General features: G+C 33.4%; 1 long non-coding RNA gene across 1 annotated transcript; it reads left to right on the top strand.

Moving 5' to 3' along the window:
• Nucleotides 1–1686: 1686 nt before the first annotated feature.
• LOC143042309 (uncharacterized) lies at nucleotides 1687–8282 on the top strand. The gene is made up of 4 exons (XR_012967937.1): nucleotides 1687–1842; nucleotides 6200–6313; nucleotides 6708–6816; nucleotides 7595–8282. It is a non-coding gene; the product is annotated as an uncharacterized LOC143042309 (long non-coding RNA).
• Nucleotides 8283–11895: the final 3613 nt, after the last annotated feature.

Raw genomic sequence — 11895 nt, 5'->3', positions numbered from 1 at the left:
TATTTAACCTTTGCTTCATATCCTTAGTGCAGTATTTATAAATTCGTCAAGCTTCATTGGATTCAATCAACAATATATGACAACTGGACACATAACACAAAATCGGCGCGTGCCATATAAAATGTTAATAACTCTTTTATTTCTGAATATATTTACACCAAAATTTGGATATATGCCCTATATTCAAATCTGTATGGTACTGAATGACCTTGGTGCTTATTTGACTTGTCCATCATGGGCTGAGTGCACTTCCTGGAGCTTAGTGCACCAAGGCGGCCTAGGTGGTGTTTAGACGTACCGTTTGAATGGGAGCATATAGTTGAACCCCCCTTTTTACTCTGGGTTGGGAACCCCCCTTTTTAAATGGCTGGATCCGCCACTGATAATTTATTTGATATGACATGAATTAAACAATTTTTGTTGAGGGATTTAACTGTTTATCCATACAACGTGTATGCTATTAGTATTTCACATGACTTAATTGTCTTCGCCTTGAAGTGCTGCTCATTATTCAGAGAGTTTCAGACAAGATGATGAATATAATAACGTGCAAGATACTTTTTTCGATCATCGTGAAGTGATAATTTTAATTCCCATTTCTCCATGCACTCTACCACTGTTCAATTGTATATTTATAATTCCTCGTGCTTTAATATACCCTCTCTTTGTGATTACCGTTATGCCAACAGAACTCGGGACTTGATTTACATGTAAAATCAGGGGCGGATCCAGCCACAATAAAGGGGGTTCCAACTACATGTCTCCATTAAATAAGGGGTGTCGTAAATTGTCGCTGGGTATCTGTTAGCCCACCGTTTTCATATAATTTAGATTTCAAAAGTGTATAACTTTTCATATATTGTGTAGGTTAAAATATGTTATCTTTTCCTATATTGTTTGCTTTTTGCTTGGTGAGTAATGGAACAGTGCACTGTCAGGGGCGGATCCATTTAAAAAAGGGGTGTCCAAATAAATGTCCCCATTCAAATGCATCGATCGGCCAAAACAAAAGGGGGGTTCCAACCCCCAGAACCACCCCCCTCCTTCGACCCGCCACAGAATATAAATATACAGTGTCGGATCCAGCCATTTTAAGAAGGGGGTTCCCAACACAGAGTAAAAAGGGGGGGGGGTTACAACTATATGCTCCCATTCAAATGAATTGATCGGCCAAAAAAAGGGGGCACAACCCCCGGACGGAACCCCCCCCCCCCTTGGATCCGCCACTGATATAATTGTTATTTAAAAGTCATTTACTAGTACTAGATCCCAGCACCTGTTTTGGGATATATATATGTCTAATTTACCGTAACTGCGAGAAAATAAATAATACACAAGTTGATAATTGTCTCTTCTCTGCTTATTAATAATAATTTTATTTGCAAAAATACACCCATATGGGTCAAGCAAACACAAATACAACATTTAATACAGACAGTGAAGAATTACAAATATAAACATAAAAAAAAACATAGTAATAAATGGTAATTAATGTAGCCTTTGATGAACATGGACCTCATTTTCGCAATTCTAATGATTGCTTATGTGCATGCAATATTCCCTCTGATTTACTTGTGAGACCACCGACACTAATAATTACCTCAAAGTTAAAGGTGCTCCGTTACTGGGAAGATCATATCGGATCCGACCAATTTATTGGTTCCATTCCCCCAATTATAAGTCAACGTTCGGCTCCTTAGAAAAAATGCATTGCAATGCGTCATAATTATGTGGACTACAAAGTACTTCCACATATATTATCATAGATCATATAACTTCGAAAACAGACAATAATTTATTTCACTGGATGAGACTGGGCTGACGGATTTTTTTAATGGATTGGTAATTTTTATTTTTTACACAAGTTTACATGGCAAGATTCTTCACCTTTTTCACCCTACAAATCAAATGGTTGGCTTACACATTGTTACACCTACACGACCTAAAACATATTCATGTAAACATTTGTTTGGTATCATTCATTTTCTGTGACAACTCTTCATCAGTGACCTGAGTGTAAGGATGACAGTGGCGGATCCAGAACTTTTCATTTCTTTTTTTTTTTTTTTTTGGGGGGGGGGGGGGGAGGGTTCCTTGCTCGCTCCAGTCATGCTTCAGTGATTCTCGATATAATCATGATAATTAACAAACTTTTTACACAAAAGGGGGGGGGGGGGCTTTCCCCTTAATTAGAAATTTCTATTTTCAGACATAGGCTCATATACATTTGCCTTTTGAAGAACTGAGATAAAAACATGAGACGGCTAATGAGTTTTCAGCTGCTTTGCATCATTGTACATTAAAATACATCATGAACATACATTTTGCAATACTTAAATAATGTAGGATCAAATCTTGATATATGTACCGGTAGTTGAAATTGTTAGCTTTAAACATTAAAAAATGAACACCCAAAGTTTAAAAATAAGAATGCCCATATAGTCTTTAATGTATGTGCTATTGCCGGTAAACTGTCATCTATTCCCTTAAATCTGAGTTCACAGCCAATTATTAATTAATCAAAATTAGAATTAAAATTAGTCAAGTATATCTACTCTATTAGGTCTCTAGTTTGGATAGTGTATAACTTGCAAATTAAAATCATACTCCTTCCACATTTATTTCTTAAAATATTATGGATGAAATAGCAAGTAAGGGATGAAATTAAATTGGATGAATGTGGCAACTTTTTTTAGGTAAAGTAGTGGTTTGGTATAGTTTGAAAAGGTAAAATATTAGTATGTCAAACTTAATTATAGACCCTTTAAAGATAAAATTATCCTTATTTTGAGTCATAGCTTATAGATTTTTTTTATAATGTTGATCAGAGGCGGATCCAGCCATTTTAAAAGGTGGGGGTTCAAACCCAGAGTAAAGGGGGTTCCAACTATATGCTCCTATTCAAATGCATTGCTGGGCAAAAGAAAATGGGTGGTTCCCCCCCCCCCCCCCCCTTGGATCTGCCAACTCTGTTGTTGTTCGTCGTTGTCTGTCTGGTGTTCTCTTCTAATACTACTTCTTAAAAGCTTTATATTTTAGAAGGTGGAAGACCAGGATGCTACATACTTTGTATATATGGATGCCTCATGTTACAAAGTTTCGGTCAGTCACATGCATTGACATGTCCAAAGTCCTTGACCTCATTTTCATGGTTCAGTGACTACTTGAGAAAAAAGTTCAGATTTTTTGTAATGTTAAATTCTCTCTCATTATAAGTAATAGGATAACTATATTTGGTATGTGTGTACCTTGTAATTTCCTTATGCCCGTCAGACAGCTTTCACTTGACCTCAACCTCATTTCATGGATCAGTGAACAAGGTTAAGTTTTGGTGGTCATGTCCAAAGTCCTTGACCTCATTTTCATGGTTCAGTGACTACTTGAAAAAAAAGTTAAGATTTTTTGTAATGTTAAATTCTCTCTCATTATAAGTAATAGGATAACTATATTTGGTATGTGTGTACCTTGTAATTTCTTATGCCCATCAGACAGCTTTCACTTGACCTCAACCTCATTTCATGGATCAGTGAACAAGGTTAAAAGTTTTGGTGGTCAAGTCCATATCTCAGATACTATAAGCAATAGGTCTAGTATATGCGGTGTATGGAAGCACTGTAAGGTGTACATGTCCAACTGGCAGGTGTCATCTGACCTTGACCTCATTTTCATGGTTCAGTGGTTATAGTTAAGTTTTTGTGTTTTGGTCTGTTTTTCTCATGTATATATGCAATAGGTCTACTATAATTGGTGTATGGAATGATTAAATGGTGTACATGTCAAGCTGGCAGGTGTCATCTGACCTTTACCTCATTTTCATGGTTCAGTGGTCAAAGTTAAGATTTTGAGATTTGGTCTTTTTTTTCTCTAATACTATATGCAATAGGTCAACTATATTTGATGTATGGAAATATTTTATAATCTATATATCAGTCACCTAGGTTTTATTTGACCTTGACTTCACTTTCAAGGTTCATTGCTCAGTGTTAAGTTTTTGTGTTTTGGTCTGTTTTCTTAAACTATATAATAAGCAATAGATCAGCTGTATTTGTTGTATGGAAGGATTATTAGGTGTACATGCCTGCCTGGCATGGCTCATCTAACCTTGACCTATTTTTCAGGGTTCATTGGTCAATGTTTAATTTTCTTGGTTAATGTTAAAATTTATGTGACAGTTGTAATAAAGCTTTATATTTAGGACTATCAGCATAATATCAATGATTAGTAAAGAAGGCGAGACATTTCAGTGTGTGCACTCTTGTTGTTTTGTTTTCTGTTTCGTCAAAAAACATTGTGATCATGGTTAAACATATTAAATAAAAACATAGGAGGAAAGGTAGTTTTGGCTTTTATCTCAAACCCAAATTAAAGGATTAAGAGCAAATCTGACACAGAGTTAGTTGTTCATTATAGGTGAAGTTCTATCAACAATAAATTTTCAGACAAGTGTAACAACCCATTGTTGGGTTGCTGCCACTAGATTGGTGATTTTAAGGAAATATTACAGTTTTTATATGACCGCAAAAAGTTTTTTGTGATCATATATTGGTATCGTGTAGTCGTTGTTTTCGCATAATTATTTTAGGATAAGTTAAAAGAAATCTATGAAATTCAACTAAAAAGGAAGGTTGGGATTTATTTTGGGAGTTTTTGTCCAGAGTTTAGGAATTAGGCATTTTTACATGTTTTAGGGACCAAAACGTTCCAAAATTAAACTTTTTTTTATTTTATAGAAATTGAATTATGGGGGTTCTTTGATATATGCCAAATCTAACTGTGTATTTAGATTCTTAATTTTTTGGTCCTGTTTGAATTGGTCTACCTTAAGGTCCAAAGGGTCCAAAATTAAACTTATTTTGATTTTAACAATATTTAAATTCTTGGTGTTCTTTAACATTGTTTAATATCATGAATATGCTGAATCTGAATATTTACTTAGATTTTTATGCCCGACCTACAATAGTAGAGGGGCATTATGTTTTCTGGTCTGTGCGTCCGTTCGTTCGTCCGTTCGTCTGTTCGTTCGTTCGTCCGTCTGTCCCGCTTCAGGTTAAAGTTTTTGGTCAAGGTAGTTTTTGATGAAGTTGAAGTCCAATCAACTTGAAACTTAGTACACATGTTCCTTATGATATGATCTTTCTAATTTTAAAGCCAAATTAAACTTTTGACCCCAATTTCACGGTCCACTGAACATAGAAAATGAAAGTGCATGTTTCAGGTTAAAGTTTTTGGTCAAGGTAGTTTTTGATGAAGTTGAAGTCCAATCAACTTGAAACTTAGTACAAATGTTCCCTATGATATTATCTTTCTAATTTTAATGCCTAATTATATTTTTTATCCAATTTCACGGTCCATTGAACAGATAGTGGGAGTGGGGCATCCGTGTACTTTGGACACATTCTTGTTTATTATGGACCCAGTTAACATGGTTAACAAGTTGTCCAAACAGGGGTTCAAAATTTAAAATTTTACTTTGTTCAATTTCAACAAAAATTGAATATATGGGGTTCTTTGATATGCTGAACATGCTGAATCTAACCATTCATTTAGATTTTTGATAATTTGGCCCGTTATCAAATTGGTCCACATGGAGGTCTGAAGAGTCCAAACTTGAACTTTATTTGATTTCATCAAAAAATGAATTATTGGGGTTCTTTGATCATGGTGATATGCTGCATCTAACCATGTATTTAGATTTTGAATATTGGACCATATTAGAGGTTAATTGTTAATTTAAAATTTTTAATTACTTGGACCACATTCATTCTGTGTCAGAAACCTATGCTGTGTCAAATATTGACTCACAATCCAAATTCAAAATTCAGAGCTGTATCAAGCTTAAATGTTGTGTCCATACTTGCCCCAACTATTCAGGGTTCAACCTGTACAGTTGTATCAAGCTGAGCCATGCGTAGCATTTTTATTGGTTATTATCTCTGATAAAGATATACTGTAAACAGCAAATATAATTCGCAAAGTAAAGTCTACAAATATGATATTATTACACCAAAAATTGTCAATTGACCCCATAAGGAGTTATTGCCTTTTAAAGACAATTTTTCACAATTTGTTCATCTAGTTTGCTCAATACTCTAAAGAATCTTCTCCTTTGAAGTGACATTGCAGAATATATAACAGCCAAACTTGGACTGAATGAGTTTCAGAGTAACTAGTTTTAAGTTTGTATTTTATTTCCTTTTAGGTCAAGAAACATAGTCACTTTATAGTATATATTATTATTACTTTATAGATGGCTAAAATGGAATAAAGGGGTTTAAAATGATCACAAATGGAAGATTGATGCAGAAAATTTCAGGTGAGCACTTCAGGCTCTTGAGAGCCTCTTGTTTAATTGCTTCTGTAAGTAATATATATTAATTTGAAATTCTGACGAGTGAGACACATGCAGATTATACTGTAAACAATATTTCAGAGTTAAATGTAGTCAAGCAAACAAATCATATTAGAATATGCGAATCATGTCTTTGACAAATGTTTGATGTCCAATGAAAAATTAGTACAAACACGAAGAAAACGTATGGGAATGTTTGTTTTTTAAACTATTGACCATGGTGAAAGTCTTTGAAAATGATGACTGGCAAAAAGTCTGTGAAATGAAATAGCACAAATATTCCATTCTTTTAAAATATTATTGTATATATAAAGAAAAACACATACTGATGTTTAATAATAGTCTTTACCCTTTTTAGGTTTAGGACAACATGGACAAGAAATATAGAAAAATAATGAAAAATATAAACAGTTACAATAAAAATGAGTGTCAAAGCAAGATAAACAGAACACAACAAGGCCTAAACGGTAAGACCACTTCTATACACTGTAAATTCAGAAATTATTGCTTGCATTTATTATTGTGATTTTTCACGAATGGACAACTTATTGTGATTACCAAAAAAATCTGCATAAAGATCTATATATAAACATACATGATATATATGTTTCTGGTATCAAAACATGAGTCCTTATTTTTTCAATACTCACCAGTCACATTATTCGCATTACTAAAAACCTCTCGATAATTTCTGAATTACAGAAATAAAAGTATTTGCCTTTGAATGATGACTTATATAAAAATAAGAAGATGTGGTATACATGGTAAACGAGTGACTTATCCACCAATAAAGTGGATGCAAGAAATTAAAGGCAAATGATTGACCGGTCTTCAATAATGAGAAAACACTTCCTTTATAGGTCAGCCAATAAAGATCCCAATATGAAAAGATTTAACATGTTTAAACAATCCAATTTAGTTCAACATGTTCAAAGTCAATAACAAAAAAAAAAATCATGTCTGTGAGCACTCAACTTTACCATAATATTTGACACTGGTTCAAATTACACAACATATGAACATTTTATAACAACTATTGCAAGTGACTCAACTTTAAATATCACTGCAAGGCACTAAACAACGAATATTAAATTTGGACACAAAGCACTGAAATAAGAGAACTCATAAGTACGAATATTAAATGAAAGTTTCTCAAAGTGTTCATTAAACATGATAAAATAAGCTTATTTATATTGCTGTTTTTTTGTCCATTTAAACAATTTTAAAATTTTTTTTTATTTATAGGTCAGATATCTTGGTTTTTATGATCATCAACAGGTCCTGCAGGGTCTATACTGAAGAGGAAACTTAATTGTTAATACTTTTCTACATAATGTGCTAATTGTATTAAATAATGTGAAATGAACTGTGTGTTTTTCTGGAAAAAGAAATAGAAAAAATTCTACAAAATTGCTATTATCAAATTGGAGTACTACCAAAGATGCACAAGAACACAATTGTGTAAAATGTAACAACCTACATATTCACTGATGGATCATGGAGAAATTAAGAAAAAAATAGTATCTTTGTCATGTTTGTTGTCGAAATAAACAACTGTCTTATCCATTCATGTACATGGCTCCATCATATCAAATATACAGAGAAGATGTTTGAAGAACAAGTTGCCAAAATTTATTCAACCAATTGAAGGAAGATGTCTTGTGGATGGAATTATTTATGCACTGAACTGTTATGTAGGGGGTCGAATAATTGTACACAGCAGCTGAAACAGAAGACAAGTTAATTTAACATGAAAAGTGTTTATTTTATTTAATATGCAAATATGACAATGTATGAGCACAGTATTAATAACATCACAAGTGGTATGATATTCATAGCATTTTGCTTATTATTGTATTGTCTTAAACATGCTAAACAGTCAGCCTTTTGTTAAATACTCACCATGAAAATTTGTATTAAAGTTTTAATTATCTTTTGTATCAATAATTCAGTCTAGGAAAAATTATATTTATACTGTCATGAATTTTCCATTGAGGAAAAATAGGGGAAAACATTTCCTTAAGGGAAATTTGATGTTCAGAAATTTCCTTAGAGGAAATTTGAAGAACAATGATTTCCTTAGAGGAAATTTAATGTCTTGAATTTTCCCTCAAGGAAAAGTGTTTGTCAACAATTTCCTCACAGGAAAAAGTATTTCCTCCAAGGAAAATTTGAAGCTACAAATTTCCTCAAGGGAAAGTTTGAAGCCGCAAATTTCCTCTAAGGAAATAGAATTTCCTCAAAGGAAAATTTGAAGCCGCAAATTTCCTCAAAGGAAAAAGAATTTCCTCTAAGGAAATAGAATTTCCTCAAAGGAAATGTTTATGCAGCCAATTCCCTAAGGGAAATCTTTTTCCCTCGAGGAAAAAACAATTTCCCTTGAGGAAAAATCTTTTTCCTTCAGGGAAATTTGATTTCCCTTGAGGAAAACTACTTTTCCTCTGAGGAAATTGTTGAAAAAAGGGGCATAACTTTTTCAACAGTGGTGCTAGAGCCAAACAATTTTAGGACAAATATCAGGGAACCAATGCCAACCAAGTTATCAACTTCATTTTGACTTAACTCTAAAAATTAAGGTGACAACTTTTGCACTCAGCGGAATTGCAAACTTGTCCCGGAGACTGTTGTTACCTCGCAATATTTTTTTTGTTTCTGTCCTTCGTCAGGAGCATGTTGTGCAGTAGATGTCGTTGGTTCATGTCTGTCATTGTTTTTATTTATTTTTTCAGAACTTGTAAGCATGTAAACCCTATTCGAGTGAATAAACAACTGCCGACTAAATATATAACTGTGACATTATTGGTTATATAGTGTGATAGTGAGCTAAAACGATATATATGGGGTCATTTAATTCCATATGGGTTTAGAGAAAAGCTAAAATCGCAATATGCAATTTACAAACCCAATATATAACGTGTTAGTCCACTCGAACACTGTACAACGAGTTTAGAATCATTTTTATAACAGCGTGGACAACCGCAATACATATGTTAATAATAATACTGAATCATTCACCTGTAACTTGTTTGTCCTTGGCTATCGATATCAATGCGTTTACGCTCACTAAGTCTGTTAGGTGCCACCAAATGCGGGGGGGGAGGGGGTTACGATAGAATAGACGAGCAAAGTACATGAAAAAAAGAAGAACCTACTTCCAATGGTTGCGTTTAACCAATCGTGTTGTTAGACATGTATATGAGTTCCAATGAAAACTTTGTCTACAGAACTCCAATACCCATCTTAAATGAAATTAGTATCGAAACTAAATGAGTTTAAAGATATACGTGCTTCTCAAAGGTCTATTGTAATGTGTTTACTGAGTTTTTATCCTTCATTAGACTAATGTTAAGAAGTCAACACAAATACGATGACAAAAATAATGTATTAAACATGGATATGCTTATAGGAAGTCAACTTGTTCAACAAGACTGCGTATTGTTATGTGTTTACTTTTCTACATTGGCTAGAGGTATAGGGGGAGGGTTGAGATCTCAAAAACATGTTTAACCCCGCCGCATTTTTGCACCTGTCCCAAGTCAGGAGCCTCTGGCCTTTGTTAGTCTTGTATTATTTTAATTTTAGTTTCTTGTGTACAATTTGGAAATTAGTATGGCGTTCATTATCACTGAACTAGTACATATTTGTTTAGGGGCCAGCTTAAGGACGCCTCCGTGTGCGGGAATTTCTCGCTACATTGAAGACCTGTTGGTAACCTTCTGCTGTTGTTTTTTTCTATGGTCGGGTTGTTGTCTCTTTGGCACATTCCCCATTTCCATTCTCAATTTTATGCAATATATCATGTATATAAAACAAAAGAAGAAAAAAAGATATTAAAAAACTATAGGTCACCGTACGGCCTTCAACAATGATCAAAGCCCATATCGCACAATCAGCTACAAAAGGCCCCGGAAATAACAATGTAAAATAATTCAAACGAGAAAAGTAACGGCCGTTTTTATCTTTGTAACGTTGTGTTTCAATGTTTTATAACTCCACTGTAGTAACGGCAAAACAAAACCCCACAATTGTTTTGCTCCGAGCAAATGATTAATCAACCAATGACCAATACTTCTAGCATGTCTAGTATTGCAACATGAATGTTCAATTATTTATAAACAAGAATGTGTCCCAAGTACACGGATGCTCCATCCACACTATCATGTTCTATGGTCAATGGACCGTAAAAATGGGGGACAATCTATAATTTGGCATTAAAATTAGAAATATCATATCATAGAAAACACGTTTACTAAGTTTCAAGTTGATTGGACTTCAACTTTATCAAAAACTACCTTGACCAAGAAAATTGAACCTGAGGCCGGACGAACTGACGACCAGACAAACGAACGAACAGACTGACGCACAGACCAGAAAACATAATGCCTAAAAATGGGACATAAAAAAGAAACTAAATATGTACATGAATAAAATTGATATTACAATTAACAATTTACTATACACGATATACATCATGTAAATACATGAAATAATCTACTTAGTATTTAAATTTGAGTTTGTAAAACATCGATTGCATCTAAATCCTCACCAGAAGTTTGTCGTTCTGATCGATTGTTGCCTATCAACTGTAAAAAATGCAACTGTAGTACACCGACGTCCAATTATCATAAAACGATTTAAAGAAAACAAATCAGGGTCAAACATCGAATCACAGGGAAACACATCAACTACAAAAGTAAAACAACGGAACAACAGAAACACTGAAGTGCAAGAAAAATATGTTTCCGGCGCCCGCAAAATAATCACTGCCTTTACGTATACTCAATGTATTTAAAGAATAAAGGAAATTATTTGTTCTACTTATTGAACATCTTTGACTTGTCTAATGTTAAGACTCCAAACTGTGCAGAATGTGAAGAGATCAATATTTTATCTTTTGACAGAACAAAAAAACTTGTAGGTATTTCACATTGGAGTTTTGAAGAAAAAGAAGCATATCAAAAATATATTTGTATTTGTTCTCTGTTTCTTATTGCAAATAAATCATTATATGTTTTAAACTCATATATCATGAGTATGTTGTATACAAGATGAAAGTTTGAACAAATTATAAATTGTACAGGGTTTTTGTACAAGTTATAATTTTTTTTTACACAGAACTTCTTGCACCAGGTGATAAAAGTTTATCTTCTAAAATGTATCAGCTTAATGTTTTAAATTCAAATGTATATACTTCGACTTAACATTTAGTGCTATTCTCTTTGTCCTTAAACTGGAAAGGAGGACACCTGAATGGTTTAAATTCTAATTTTATCTTTCTTCTAATACCAAAATCATATCCATAAACAAATTGTGTGTGTGGTCTTATAATGTGTGTGTATCAATGCTCAGTTTTAGACTGTATTATGCAGTTGTGGAAATATGACAAAAATATGCGAAATAAAACATTGTGGGATTGCATCATCCATTTGTGTTTAGCGGTACATAAAACACTGATAACTTGTACAAAAAATCTGTACAAATTATAATCTGTACAACATTACAACTTGTACACAACATATAAAGCACAAATAATATAATCAATACCA

This window comes from Mytilus galloprovincialis, chromosome 8, assembly GCF_965363235.1.
Source record: "Mytilus galloprovincialis chromosome 8, xbMytGall1.hap1.1, whole genome shotgun sequence".
Classification (NCBI taxonomy): domain Eukaryota; kingdom Metazoa; phylum Mollusca; class Bivalvia; order Mytilida; family Mytilidae; genus Mytilus; species Mytilus galloprovincialis.
The sequence above is the reverse complement of the archived record's forward strand: the minus strand, read 5'-3'. Positions and strand labels throughout refer to the sequence as shown.